Source organism: Gopherus flavomarginatus, chromosome 9, assembly GCF_025201925.1.
Source record: "Gopherus flavomarginatus isolate rGopFla2 chromosome 9, rGopFla2.mat.asm, whole genome shotgun sequence".
Taxonomy (NCBI): Eukaryota; Metazoa; Chordata; order Testudines; family Testudinidae; genus Gopherus; species Gopherus flavomarginatus.
The window spans coordinates 51706409-51720163 of record NC_066625.1 but is presented as its reverse complement, the minus strand read 5'-3'; the positions used below and the strand labels follow the sequence as shown (position 1 = coordinate 51720163).

Below are 13755 nucleotides of genomic sequence, written 5' to 3'. Positions count from 1 at the left end.
TTCAGGTGAAAGAGACATTAACCCTTAGCTATCTGTTTATGACACTGGCATGCTGGATTAGTGACATGATACTTGAGGCAGTTAATCCTGCCATTGTCTGGTAATCAGAGTAGTTTTACCAAGGGTTGCTTTCAAACTTCTCACTCTCAGCTTCCAGGAATTTGATGTTTCAGCCCGTAAGCGGTCCCGTCTTTGACACACATGGAAACTTTTCCCAGTGGGATGGTAGAGAATCTGTTGGAAGTACATGTTCCCAAGGCAGCTGTAGCGCCTCTCTCCTTAGTTGCTTTCTGGAAGGTGTCCCAAATGAAATCTAGTCTCTTTGGATTCCCCTAGGAAGTGGCTGTGTAGTAGAAGCAGTTTATTGGTCTTCCAGGAGCAGGTTTATAAAATATCACCTCCACAACTGCAACCCCACCTTTGTATCTTCACATCCAACCAGCAGAACTTGCATGGAGGAGGGAGTTGGCTTTGTATTGTCCAAGCATTATTAAAAGTCTGCCTTGTGTGCATTTACCCCATTTTGGACCCGGATGGTGCACATGCCATATTCTCATTCTAGATCAGTGGTTCCCAAACTTTAACAACCTGTGAACCCCTTTCACTAAAATTTCAAGTCTCACAAACCCCCTCCTCAAAAGGAATATTTCCAGGGATTTTCTCCTTTACCACATTATAAAAACAGTGATCTTGGAAATATAAAATTTGTTTTTATGACATGTTTATTACACACTTTATTATTAATTATTATTTATCACTACAGTATTTTTATTACATTATGAAAATGGCAACACTCTTCCAAGATCTTACTTTCGTAGCTTGTATCACTTTGAATAAGCCTGTTATAAGACAAGGCTCCTATGTTTCATGCTGTTTCACATCTGATACTCCTTGATGAAGGTAGTTAAGAAGCCACCTCAAAGAGTTTCTCCTACACAAGCCTTCAGATCTTGAGCAGTCCAGGCAAACAACACATGTTACAACAAAGCTTAAACTTGTTCTTCCTAATAATTTTAAAAACAATACTAGCTGCCTATTTAATTTTAAAAACAGCAAAAAATACCCACCTCCCTTTTCATTTCTTATAAGGAGTTTTGAAGTTTAAATCTTCTCAGTGTGATAGATATGCTTGCTTTGATCTGTAAACAAAAGTGATTTTATTAAGTATAAAAAGTAGGGTTTAAGTGGTTTCAAGTAATAACAGACAGAACAAAGTAAGTTATCAAGCAAAATAAAACAAAACACGCAAGTCTAAGCCTAATACATTAAGAAGTTGAATACAGGTAAATCTCACTCTCAGAGATGTTCCCATAAGCTTCTTTTACAGACTAGACTCCTTCCTAGTCTAGGCCCAATCCTTTCCCCTGGTACTGTCCTTGTTAGTTCCAGCAGCCATCTTAGGTGAAAAGCAGGGGATTCCACATGACTGGGACCCTCTTTGTTCTGTTTCATCCCTTTTAATAGCTTTGGCACATGGGGGGAATCCTTGTCTCTCTCTGGGTTCCCACCCTTCCTTCTAAACGGAAAAGCACCAGGTTAAAGATGAATTCTAGTTCAGGTGACATGATCACATGTCCTGTAAGACTTCATTACCCACACGATGGCACCCATGTATACAGGAAGTCTTAGAAGTAAGCAGAGCCATTTACAACCAGTTGTCCTGGATAATGAGAGCCATTAAGATTTCAAACCACCATTAATGGTGCACACTTGACATAATTACAATAGGACCTCAGAGTTATATTTCATATTCCTAGTTTTAGATACAAGAATGATACATTCATACAAATAGGTTGACCACACTGAGAAGATTATAAGCTTTGTAATGAGACCTTTTGCATAAAGTGTATTCCAGTTACACCATATCTACTTATAAACATATTTTTTATAAAAACATGGAGCGCAACGTCACAGTAGCAATGTGAGATTTCTAGAGATAGCTACAGCATTCGACCGAAGGTTTAAGAATTTGAAGTGCCTTCTAAAATCTGAAAGGGATGAGGTGTGGAGCATGCTTTCCAAAGTCTTAAAAGAGCAACACCCAATGCGGAAACTACAGAACCCAAACTACCAGAAAAGAAAATCAACCTTCTGCTGGTGGCATCTGACTTGGATAATGAAAATGAACATGTGTCAGTCCGCACTGCTTTGGATTGTTATCAAGGAGAACCTGTCATCAGCATGGAAGCATGTCCTCTAGAATGGCAGTTGAAACATGACAGGACATATGAATCTTTAGCGCATCAGGCACATAAATATCTTGTGACGCCGACTACAACAATTCCATGAGAACTCTTGTTCTCACTTTCAGGTGAGACTGTAAACAAGAAGCAGGCAGCATTATCTCCTGCAAATATAAACAAACTTGTTTGTCTGAGTGATTGGCAGAACAAGAAGTAGGACTGATTGGACTTGTAGGCTCTAAAGTTTTACATTGTTTTATTGAATGTAGGGGGGTTTTGTACATAATTCTACATTTGTAAGTTCAACTTTCATGATAAGGAGATTGCACTACAGTACTTGTATTTGGTTAAATTGAAAAGACTATTTATTTTGTTTTTTACAGTACAAATATTTAAAATAAAAATAAATATAAAGTGAGCACTGTATACTTCGTATCCTGTGTTGTAACTGAAATCAATCTATTTGAAAATGTGGAAAACATCCAAAAATATTTAAATCACTTGTATTCTGTTATTTAACAAATTAATTTTTTTTAATCATGAAATTAATCACAATTAATTTTTTAATTATCCAAATCAATACTCAACTCACTTACACTGTAAGCAAATATCAGCTTTAGGTTAGGTTAGTGGTTAGGGCTAATAGTTAGCTAATAATTATATATTTGAAATAGTAGAACTTACAGAATAAAACTAATCATACCATGTTGCAGGGCCGGCTCTAGGTTTTTTGCTGCCCCAAGCAAAAAAATTTTGGCTGCCCCCTGTCCCAGCCCTGGGCTCCCCCCCACATCCCTCTGCTGCCCCAGCCCTGGGCTCCCCCTATCCCCCTCCCCACCAGTGCCCACACACACACCTCCTGCCACCCCGGCCCTGGGCTCTCCCCCCTCCCGCCCACCTGCACCCTCCTTCCACCACAGCCCATGGTCACTGGTAACTCGCTCCCAGGCCAGGTCATTCAGCAGGAATTTTGGATGTGCACAAAACATAGACAGGATTGGTTCCCATATGGTTACAGAGCTGCAGTAAAGTGGAACAATTTTCAGCTTGTGTGATTGGAGGATATCTGGATGCATATTATAAGACTGTCCTCCATAAATGAGGAAAAGTTGAGGTGCCTTTATTATTCTTTTGTTCCACTCTTTCTTTCTATGGGGAATTTGCCAATGCAATATCACTGTCTTCCTTTTAAACAAACAAACAAAAGGCAATGGCTGTTGAAAATAGCAATTCCAGTCCTAATAACCACTGGGAAGCATTTCTTGCTCAATTTTATCTACTTTTTCTACAGCAAGTTACAGTGGATCAGTATACTTGATTTGGGAGAAATAAAGTAACAGCTGCCCAAACTGAGCTTGAGCACTCCTGAATTTTGAGGTGTTCAGATCTGGAAGGCAGGTGCTGGGTGTGTGTGTGCGGGGGGGGGGGGGAGGGGCTGTGGGCTCTGCAGGGGAGCACAGCAGCATGTATGCAGCAGCGTGTCTGGTGCTGCACGGAGCCAGACACGCTGGTCTGAGTGACACAGTAAGGGGGCTGAGGGGTTGGAGAAGGAGTAGGGGGTTTCATGGGGGCAGTCAAGGGACAGGGAGCAGGGGAGGTTGGATGGGGAGGAGGTTCGGGGGGACAGTCAGGAGCAGGGAGAAGGAGGGGTTAGATGAGTCAGGGGTTTGGGGGGGCAGTCAGGGGCAGGGAGAAGGGGGGTTAGATGGGTCAGGGGTTCGGGGGGCAGTCAGGGGCAGGGAGAAGGGGGGTTAGATGGGTCAGGGGTTCGGGGGGGCAGTCAGGGGCAGGGAGAAGGGGGGTTAGATGGGTCAGGGGTTCGGGGGGGCAGTCAGGGGCAGGGAGAAGGGGGGTTAGATGGGTCAGGGGTTCGGGGGGGCAGTCAGGGGCAGGGAGAAGGGGGGTTAGATAGGTCAGGGGTTCGGGGGGGCAGTCAGGGGACAGGCAGCGGTTGGATAGGCATGGGAGTCCCAGGGGTTTCTCAGGGGACAGGTAGGGGGTGGGATCCTAGGGGGTAGGTTGGGGGGGGTCTCAGGAGGGGGCAGTTGGGGACAATGAGAAAAGAGGCTTAGATAGGGGCTGGGGTTCTAAGGGGCAGTTAGGGGCATGGGTCCCGGTAGGGGGCAATCAAGGGACAAGGAATAGCAGCGCTTAGATAGGTGGTGGGGTTTTGGGGGGCAGTTAGGGGAAGGGTTCCCGGAACAGGATGATCAGGGGGCGGGGGGTGGGGTGGTTGGATGGGTTGCGGTTTCTGTGGGGCACAGTCAGAGGGAGTGGATGGTGGCAGGGTGGGGCTTTTCTCTCCATGCAGTGTCCTGTTTTTTGATGTTAAAATATAGTATCCCTACCATCCACAGCACTCACAGCACGCGGCAGCATGAGGTCCCCCTCCTTCCTTTCCAGTTGGTAGTGACCAAGGGAATGCTGGGAAATGTAGTCCTTTCCCTGCTCCAGGGCTGGCTCTATAGGCAGGGAGCTAACCAAGGAACTACAGCTCCCAGAGCCCCCTGTTGGTTCTCAGCTCCCATGCTAGATCCCTGCCACCCCTGCAAATGGACTGCCCCAAGCAGGTGCTTGCTTTGCTGGTGCCTAGAGCGACCCACTATGTTGTATGATATTTGTGTAATGCACAGGAGTGCATTCAGCTCTTTCACATATCAAAAATACCTGACAAGCGGTTAGTTTACTTAATTTTAAATGTTATCGTTACTACAAAACCAACAAAATTCAAGCGTGTATCATCATGTGACTAGAGGAATCACAAGGGTATGATTTTCGACAGAAATTGCTCCTTGCATTTTGTGATAGCACAGTATTCCAGATTTGGAAGATATTATATTTTTAGTACCTTGCCTTTACTTTCTACTAATTTTTTTAAGTTACTAATGGTAGCCATTATCTCTTTTCTTTTTATTTGCCTTAAAGTTCAAAATTCAGCTTGGTAAACATAATTTTCAATTCAGGACATTGAAATTATGAAAGAAAACATGTTTACCAACTTTTCCCCAGAGATACTTTCTGTTTCATTAATATCAACTTATCTGGGAATTTGGCCTACTCTCTAGAGTGCATTGCAGTAGTTTAGCCTACTATAAACATCACAGATGACCAGGAAGGACACAGCTCATCAACGACCAGCCCCGGGCCGCCCACTGTGGCTGGTGGGTGCTGAGCACCCCCTACTTTTTTCCGTGGATGCTTGAGTTCTGGAGCTCCCATGGAGTTGTTTCCTATTTTAAGGCTTATTTTCACACACTCACATACCCAGCTTTTCTCAAAAGAAACTTATCTTCCTGACAGGGCTTGGATTCGTTAGGTATGTGCTAAAGTAGAAAAAAAATAGGTCTCTAGGTGTTACGGTTGCTGAGATTGCCTTGAAAATACGAACCTAGTGTAACTGTTGCACTGATATCTGCCTGCATTTGCAGAATATAACTCCAAGAGGAGTGAACTGTCCTATTCATCTAAATGCGGGCCAGCTGATATGCCAAATGATAACAATATTGATATTTAAAGTATTAACTATTTCACTGCTCATCAAGGCATGGTAGAAAGGAGTGGAAGGATCATGGTATGAAGTTCTGCATAATCTGATCTGCGTGAAAACTCGTTTTGGCATGACAAGTTAACAGGCTAAAAACTTAAAACTTATGTAGACCTAGCTACATCCCTCAGGGCTGTGAAAAATGACACATCCTGTGCAGCATAGTTAGGTCAACATAACCCCTTCTGTAGACACAGCTTGGTCAATGGAAAAATTCTTCTGTCAACCTAGCTACTGCCTCTTGAGGGGTTGATTTACTAGAGCCAGAAAAAGCCCTTCCATTGCTGTAGTAAGTGTCTACACTACAACTCTATGATGGAGATACCACCACTTCCACCTCTCCCAGCCAAAAAAGATGCTGAGCCTAAGGAACCTAGCAAGAGCCCAGTGAGGCATCTGAAGCCGCAAAATGGGAGCCAATGTCAAGAAGCCTATTAAGGCATTCAAGCCACCCCAACAGGTAACTAAGCCTGAGGAGTCCCCAGAACCCATAGATGTATGCAGACCACAAGAGGGGAAGCTAAACCAAGAGAACATGTGTAATCATATTTTGAACATCTACACACTACACTGTGAATGATGGGTTGTATGGGTGAAGTTTATTTTGTGGGTGGAGCTTGGAAGAGTACCATCACCTTTTTTTTTTGCCCTCAATCTGACCCTCTGATTCTAGAATAGAATTTTTCAGGGAAGTTTGGCTCATCATATCACTAAGATGATTTAGCCTATACACTCCAGCATTGGTTTCTTTTGTTGGCCTTGCTGAGGTTAAATGTCTTTTAGCCGTTTTTATTACTGTGGGGGAGAAGGGTGGTGGTGAGGAAGTTACAAATCTATGTAACAATGTAAAAACTATTTGTTGTACTCCACGCTAAGGTGGACAGGGAAAGAATTAACTCAGCATTCAATGACATAGCAATGTAAAAAGGAGCCCATGGAATACTGAGGGAGGGCCTTGAAGTGTAAATACTTGCTCAGCAATACCTAGGGCTTGGAAAACAAAGAAGAACTGGGAAACTGATGAACTATATATTGCTTAAAAGAGATTGTGAATTAGGGGCAGTTGGTCCTTCCTCTGATTACTGGTATATTCAGCATGTTGGTCTGTTGGTGGCTTTAGACCAGGCTAAAGAAAGCTCCAGTTCAGATGGTATTTTTGTCTGGGGTGGACAAATTGTCTTCAGAGAGGGATGCGCACCTGATGTGTCAGGATGAATATTTTGCTTCTCCCTTTTTTGTTGCCTGTGGCTCCACAATCTTGCTTGTACAGAGCAGCATGTACAGAGCAGGGCTTAACATTGTTTGCAAATGTGTATACGTTAATACCAATAGGCATTTGTCATAAACAGATAGTTAAGGGTTAATGTCTCTTTTACCTGTAAAGGGTTAACAAACAGGGAACCTAACACCTGACCAGAGGACCAATCAGGAAACAAGATACTTTCAAATCTTGGTGGAGGGAAGCCTTTGTTTGTAGTTTTTGGGTTTGGCTGTGTTCTCTCTGGGCTCTGAGAGTGACCACACGTACCTACAGGCTCTCTAATCTTCTATTCCAATTTTGTAAGTATAAAGGTAGAAAGGCGGTATAGTCTTTTTATTTGCTTTTCTTTATTTTCAAATGTGTATTTGGCTGGAAGTATTTTAAATTGTATTTCTGCTGGAGGAGGCTTTTTCCCCAGTTTCTATAAGCTGACAGACCCTGTAATATTCCATCTTGAATTTACAGTGATTTTCTTTATTCTTTTTTTCTTTTATTAAAAGTTTTGTTTTTAAGACCTGTCTGATATTTCCCCTTGTTGAGGCTCAAGGGAATTGAGTCTGTACTTAACAGGGAAGGAGAAGGGGGGAGGAGAGAAAGGGAGGGGAACCACCTGATTTCTCTGTGTTGTGATTCAAGGAGTTTGAATCACGGTGATCTCCTAGTGTACCCAGGGCGGGAAAGATCTGGGAGGAAGAAAGGAGAAGGGGGAATCCTTTTGTTTAGATTCACGGAGCTTGAATCTGTATATCTCTCCAGGAGCCCAGGGATGGAACACCTGGAGGGGAGGAGGGGGAAGGGAAATGGTTTATTCTCCTTTGTTGTGAGACTCAAGGAATTTGGGTCTTGGGGGTCCCCAGGGAAGGTTTTGGGGGAGACCAGAGTTTATCAGGCACTCTACGCTAAGTCCTGCTTGGTGGCAGCACTACAGGATCTAAGCTGGTAATTAAGCTTAGGGGAATTCATGCTAGTACCCATATTTTGGATGCTAAGGTTCAGAATTGAGAATTATACTATGACAGCATTGTTAAAAGAAACTTAATCAGGTTGCAAAGTCATGCACTTGAAAGTTCAGAAATGTTAGATTTAAGGTTCTTGTGAAACACTAATTCAGCCCCCTTGTGCATACACATTATGATACAGTCTTAATTATGTGATCACATACTCTTTTTTCCCCACAGGATTCCTGGCTCATTCAGGGCACAAGACTGAGAGTGCCCAGGGAATGAGGCAGCTGTTCGGTATCATATTTTATTCTTGTCATGTAGCTTCTGCCTTATTTACTCCACACCGGCCAAACCCTGCATCGAATACAGAAGTATTAATTTTCTCATGGGCTTTTCACTGTAGTATCTGAGCTTCACAGACATTAATAAAACTATCTATCTTCACAACTTCCCTGTGGAGAGATTATTATTATCCCCACTTTACAAACTGAGACAAGACTTCCCTCCAGCTGTATAGTGACAGAGCAAGATTAGAACTCAGGACAGTCTGGCGCCCCACCCTTTGCTCATTTCTCCAGCACCTAGTATGCTACAGCCATTCCTCCCACTGACTTCAGAGGCAGTGCTGAGGGCTCAGCTGCTCTGCTTAATAACAGGCCACAGATATCTCAGATTGGACCAGTGGCACACACAATTAGGGGCCACTAGACAAAATTTTACTTTAAGTGATTTGCCCAGCATCACATAGGAAGCCTGCAGAGGTGCTTTTCCAGAGGGACATTTAACTGCCTTAACCACAAGCCCACCCATTTTGTCTGCTGCAGCTCAGCCTCCCCATTGCTCCATGGGGTCCTATTGCAGTGGGTGCTGAGATGAGACACTGGAGTGAGGTTCAGTATGTTCAGAGGCTTTTGGCATGCTCCTAAAATCAAGATGTACAATTCAAGCTATCTATAGAGGGCAAGAATCCTTTACAATGAAAAATGTCAGTCAACCTAAATGTAGGAGTTGCTGACAGTTCCCCTCATAGTAATAACTTGAGCAGCTATTGATTTTAGACAGGCAGGAATGTAGAGCGGTTGGCTATAAGAGGGTGGGAAATGTGGAAGGTTAGGCATCATGGTGAAATGAGACTGTTTCTTGGTGGGGTGAGGGAGAAGAGATGTGGGGGCAAACGTAGATGGAAAGAGTGGTGTAGCAGGGAGTCTCTATTTTTAAAAGGAGTGATAATGTGGTTCAGAGGAATCTCCCTAATACTCCAGAAACAATCTGACACTTTACAAAACAGGCAGTCCTTTCAGAAACCCATGTGTTAGGGGAAATCAGCGGTTAAAAGATCCTCCCTGTTCCCCACTGCCTTATAATCCTCTTTCTCTCTCCACCTGACGTGCTCTGCCCTTCCAGACATAATTTTACCCCATAAAATTTGATGATGTACACCCAAATGTCAACATAATGACTAAGGAAAGGATTTTATAACCTCCTAGTAGTTTATTTTTAGCTTTCCAGTTTTAGAGGGCAAAGTTAACTTTGGTTGGGTATTGCAGCATGAGTGAGTGATGAAGTGTGATATGGTAGCAGGCACTGGGTTCGTCCCCTTCCTTTTTCATTTCCAGACATTCTAGTGTTTAGGGTTGGTTATTCTCTAATAAGGAGTGTGAGATAGATATAAAAAATGTGCTGGTGCTTTGCTGGACTCTATTAACACACACTTTTCGCCTTCCTTTAGTGAGGGAATTGATTGAAATTGCACTTCTCTGGGAAAGGATTGGTTGTAGAGGGTCTCTTCGGCTCTTCAGATGGGGTGGATCAAGCTGGAAGGAAAGGCTGCCCACTCCAGCTTCCCCTCCTCCTGCATGAGGCAAGGCAGGATAAGGCCTGTATTCACAGAGAGGCAGATGTTTCATAGTGGAGGGCAGATGTCTCTACTAGGAGGAAGTAGATGAGTAGGAGGTATTTGCATGGCGGAGAGTGGGCCATCAACTGTCATGCTACCACAATTCTCTCAGGAGAGGGGAGGGAAGCAGGCCAGGCTTTTACAGAGGTGAAAGTAAGCCAGTACGGGCCGGTACGGAGGATGACTAAGAAAAGGAAACTGACTGAGGGAGGGAGAAGCCTGCCCCCAGTATAAGAATAGTTTAAACTCAGCTGTTCCCTGAGTGGTTCAGCCCTCCGGGTTAGGAGTGGTTTCTGGCATCCTTGTTAATTTCACTCACAGTAGCTGGGGGGAGTGGGGGAGCGTGTGTTTGAGCATGGCAGGGGCAGTCCTTGTCTGCCCCAAGGATGAGGGGATCTTGTCTCCAATACTAATATACACAACAAATATAAGCATTTGGCTCCACTGCTTAAATCCAGAGCTAATAAAAGCAGGTGGAAGTGGAAAACTCACTGTCACATTGGTTTCTTGTCTCCTCCTTCCCCCTCCTCCAGCCAGGCTGCAGACAAGGCTCTGCATTCCTCCCACCCCACCCTCAGCAGGGTTCTTCTCTAGGCTCTAGCTTGCAGTAGGGACATTGGCTGAGATGCCTGCTGCTGCTGCTGCCTGCATAAGAACAGAGTGCGACCATGGCAGGGGCAGTTCTTTCTTCCCGCAAGATAAGGGGATCTCCTATACACAAACACAATCAAAATCAGGAACTATTTCCAAGTTAAAATCTATCCCATTCCCTCCCCAGCAGAGATCATGGTTGTGATGTCCAAACTGCTTGCAGATCCTCTTTGAAATGTTACTGAACCACACAGGGAACAGCTGAGTTTAAAGTGTTCTTATGCAGGAGGCAGGCTTTTCCCTCCCTCAGCCAGTCTTCCTGCTGCAAGCTAGAAGGAAGCCCCTACAGCTGCTGCTCAGTGGCAGGCAGGGAGAAAGCATGGAGGCTAGTGTCCACAGCCTGGCTGGAGAAGGAGGGAAGACATGGAGAAAAATGTGACAGTGAGTTTTCACTTTTTCAGGCTTATTCCAATAGTAAAGTTTTATTATAGACAGTACTGGTAGTAGTAATAGTAGCTTTATTTTCTCTAGCCATGTCATGCAATAGGAGGGATCCATGAAGTACGTAGAAGAGGTGGGTTGCTTGTGATTGGACCATATAGGTAAGAAATGTAAATTACTTTCACCCCTGCCCAAACCCCAGGGCTCCCAGCCCCCTCTGCAGCTGGTAGTTCTGGGGGTAATTTAAAGGGCCTAGCTTCAGATGAATCCATGAGCTCTTTAAATCCTGATTTAAAAGCCCCAGGATTTAAAGGCTCCACCTCTTCCAATAGAGGCCATGCCTCTTCTGGTTGAGGCCCCTCCCCTCCCCTTCTGGGAGTACTGGCAAGTCCTTTAAGTTACTTTCTGCCCTGTGCTTTTCCCAAATATCCTTTGGAGGCAGAACCTTGTGACACTCCAGTGCATTCTTTTCTGGATTTGTTCTTTCTTTGCCAAGTTTCCTGATGCTCAGGTCTCAGGTCCCCTCAGACTCTGCTTGGTTAGGAAATTGCTTTGACAAATCTTGAAAGGCAAAAATGGGTGTGGTAGAGTAGAAATGATTGCCAGCCCATGCTGGGCTGTGGTGTGTGTTACATGTATCTATTAGGACTTGGTTTCTGGCTAATTACACCTTTACATGGAGAGAAGCCTCCCTCCTGCTGCAGAAGCAGCTGTTGTTTTGTGTTCAGACACAGCCTGTGTGCTCTCATATGGAGATTTTACTTTTGCTCTTTCTTTTTGTTCTCTTAATATAACAGTACATGGTTCTCCATGGGTGTATGGAAAAGCATCTCAGCTGGGAATATTTCTTATGCATATTCAGCAAAGTTGCCTTCCCATATCTATGAGTCAGTAGTGCCCTGATGACCTGGCCCTATTCTGAGGCTGTTACAGTTAAAGAGATGTTACAGCTGATATCTGCAAGTTTTCTGAGGAAACTCTTAGACACATAATCAACCAAAAACTTATTTGTCAGCTGCAATCTCTTCCCAACACATGAATAGCCATGTACACACATAAAGACACCATGGGCAGTGGGTATATAAAATTCTGATAAATCTCTCATGGATTACTAAAGGGTCAACAAGAAATCATACATTTAATCCATTTTACTAGCAGAACTACTTAGACATAAATGGCTTGATGATAAACAGCAGGCTTCAGAAGTAAGATAATCCTTGGGAGGTTCTGGATGACTCAGAGCAGAAATCTGAAAGTTCAGATGATGAGTGACATTTTTTGCCATGGATAAACTGTATTGTATTTCAAAAGGTGAACATCAATACAGCCCTCTCTTTGAGCCTCCTGCTGAGGCACAGACTTGTTGAAGAGTCACACAAGAAGCGTCTGTGAATTAGCATCCATCCAGCCTCAGTTTAAAAAATCAAATAGTAAATTTTAGTTTGAAACACTTTGTAATCCCCAACATCCTGCACCTGTATCATAGACATGATACAATAAAACTGACAGACAGATAACATACAAAATGTGATGACTCAATCTCCTAAAAGAACAAAAATAAATCCATGCAGTATAGTAGACTTTAATGGGCTATATTAAATCTGATAATATGGAGAGGGGAAATATACTTAGAAAGTTGAGTTAATATAATTATATCTTTTATATTTAGCATTTCATTGTTTTAAGGCATAAAAATTATAATAAATAATTCAATAAACTGTGAATCTATAACAAGGGGGAGGGTAAACCAAAAAGAAAAAGAGTAAAAAACCCTCAAACTGTAAAGAATTTATAATGAAAATAATACTATATTATGCCTTATATATTACAATATCACAGACAAATATAACAAATTCAGACTAAAAATGCTACACAGATAGGAAGAACATGATTGCTAAATCACAAATTCTGAATTTAAGTGAATTTCTCAGACAAAATTAATCTGGAGTTAACTCTTGGCAGATGTAAAATGCTGTCAAAGTGCATTGTGTCTGTGTCTAGAGCATAGTAGATATAGAGAAAGTTATTGCTATATACTAATGAGGTTATTTCATTAGCTTATGTAGTAGGGACCCATGCTTCGGTGATAAAGGTTTTATGTACATGGCCAATGGAACGGTTGTTATGCAAATATAGAATTAAACTGTTTGCAGAATGCCTTACAGCAGGGCCGCCCAGAGGATTCAGGGGGCCTGGGGTCTTCGGTGGCTGGGGGCCCCTGCTTCAGCGGTAATTCAGCGGCAAGGAGTCCTTCCGCTCCGGGACCCACCATCGAAGTGCCCCGAAGACCCACGGCGGGGACCCCCAGTCACCGAATTACCGCCAAAGACCCAGCACTTTGGTGGCGGGTCCCACTTTGGCAGTAATTTGGTGGCGGGGGGTCCTTCCACCCCAGGCGGAAGGACCCCCCACCACCAAAGACCCGGAGCGGAAGAAGCTCCAGGGGCCCAGGCCCTGCAAGAGTTTTCCGGGGCCCCCGGAGCGAGTGAAGGACCCCGCTTCAGGGCCCCCGAAAAACTCTCATGGGGGCCCCTGAGGGGCCCGGGGCCTGGGGCAAATTGCCCCACTTGCCCCTCCCTCTGGGTGGCCCTGCCTCACAGGAATTTTGCTATTTTTAAACAAAACCCCAAACTTGGAAACCATAGAAATCTAAAGTGAAGGTTCCATTTAAAAAAACAGTGAAAATTTAATCTTACACTGTTAAGGTCACCCAAGCAGTTTACACACTGCTCCTATTCCACCTCCTTCGCTTGCTACCTATTGATAGTGTGAAAGTAGAGTGAATTATATTGTAAAAATAAGAATGGATTAAAGAAATGCTGTATGCAGAAATAAGGAATGTTGAAATATAGTTGTCAGGAACAGAAACATTAAGGTGCGAAACAATGAGTCCA

General features: G+C 43.7%; 1 pseudogene; it reads right to left on the bottom strand.

The window, feature by feature from the left end:
• The window catches only part of LOC127058042 (maestro heat-like repeat-containing protein family member 1), a 102330-nt pseudogene that overhangs the window by 62760 nt on the left and 25815 nt on the right, over positions 1-13755 (bottom strand).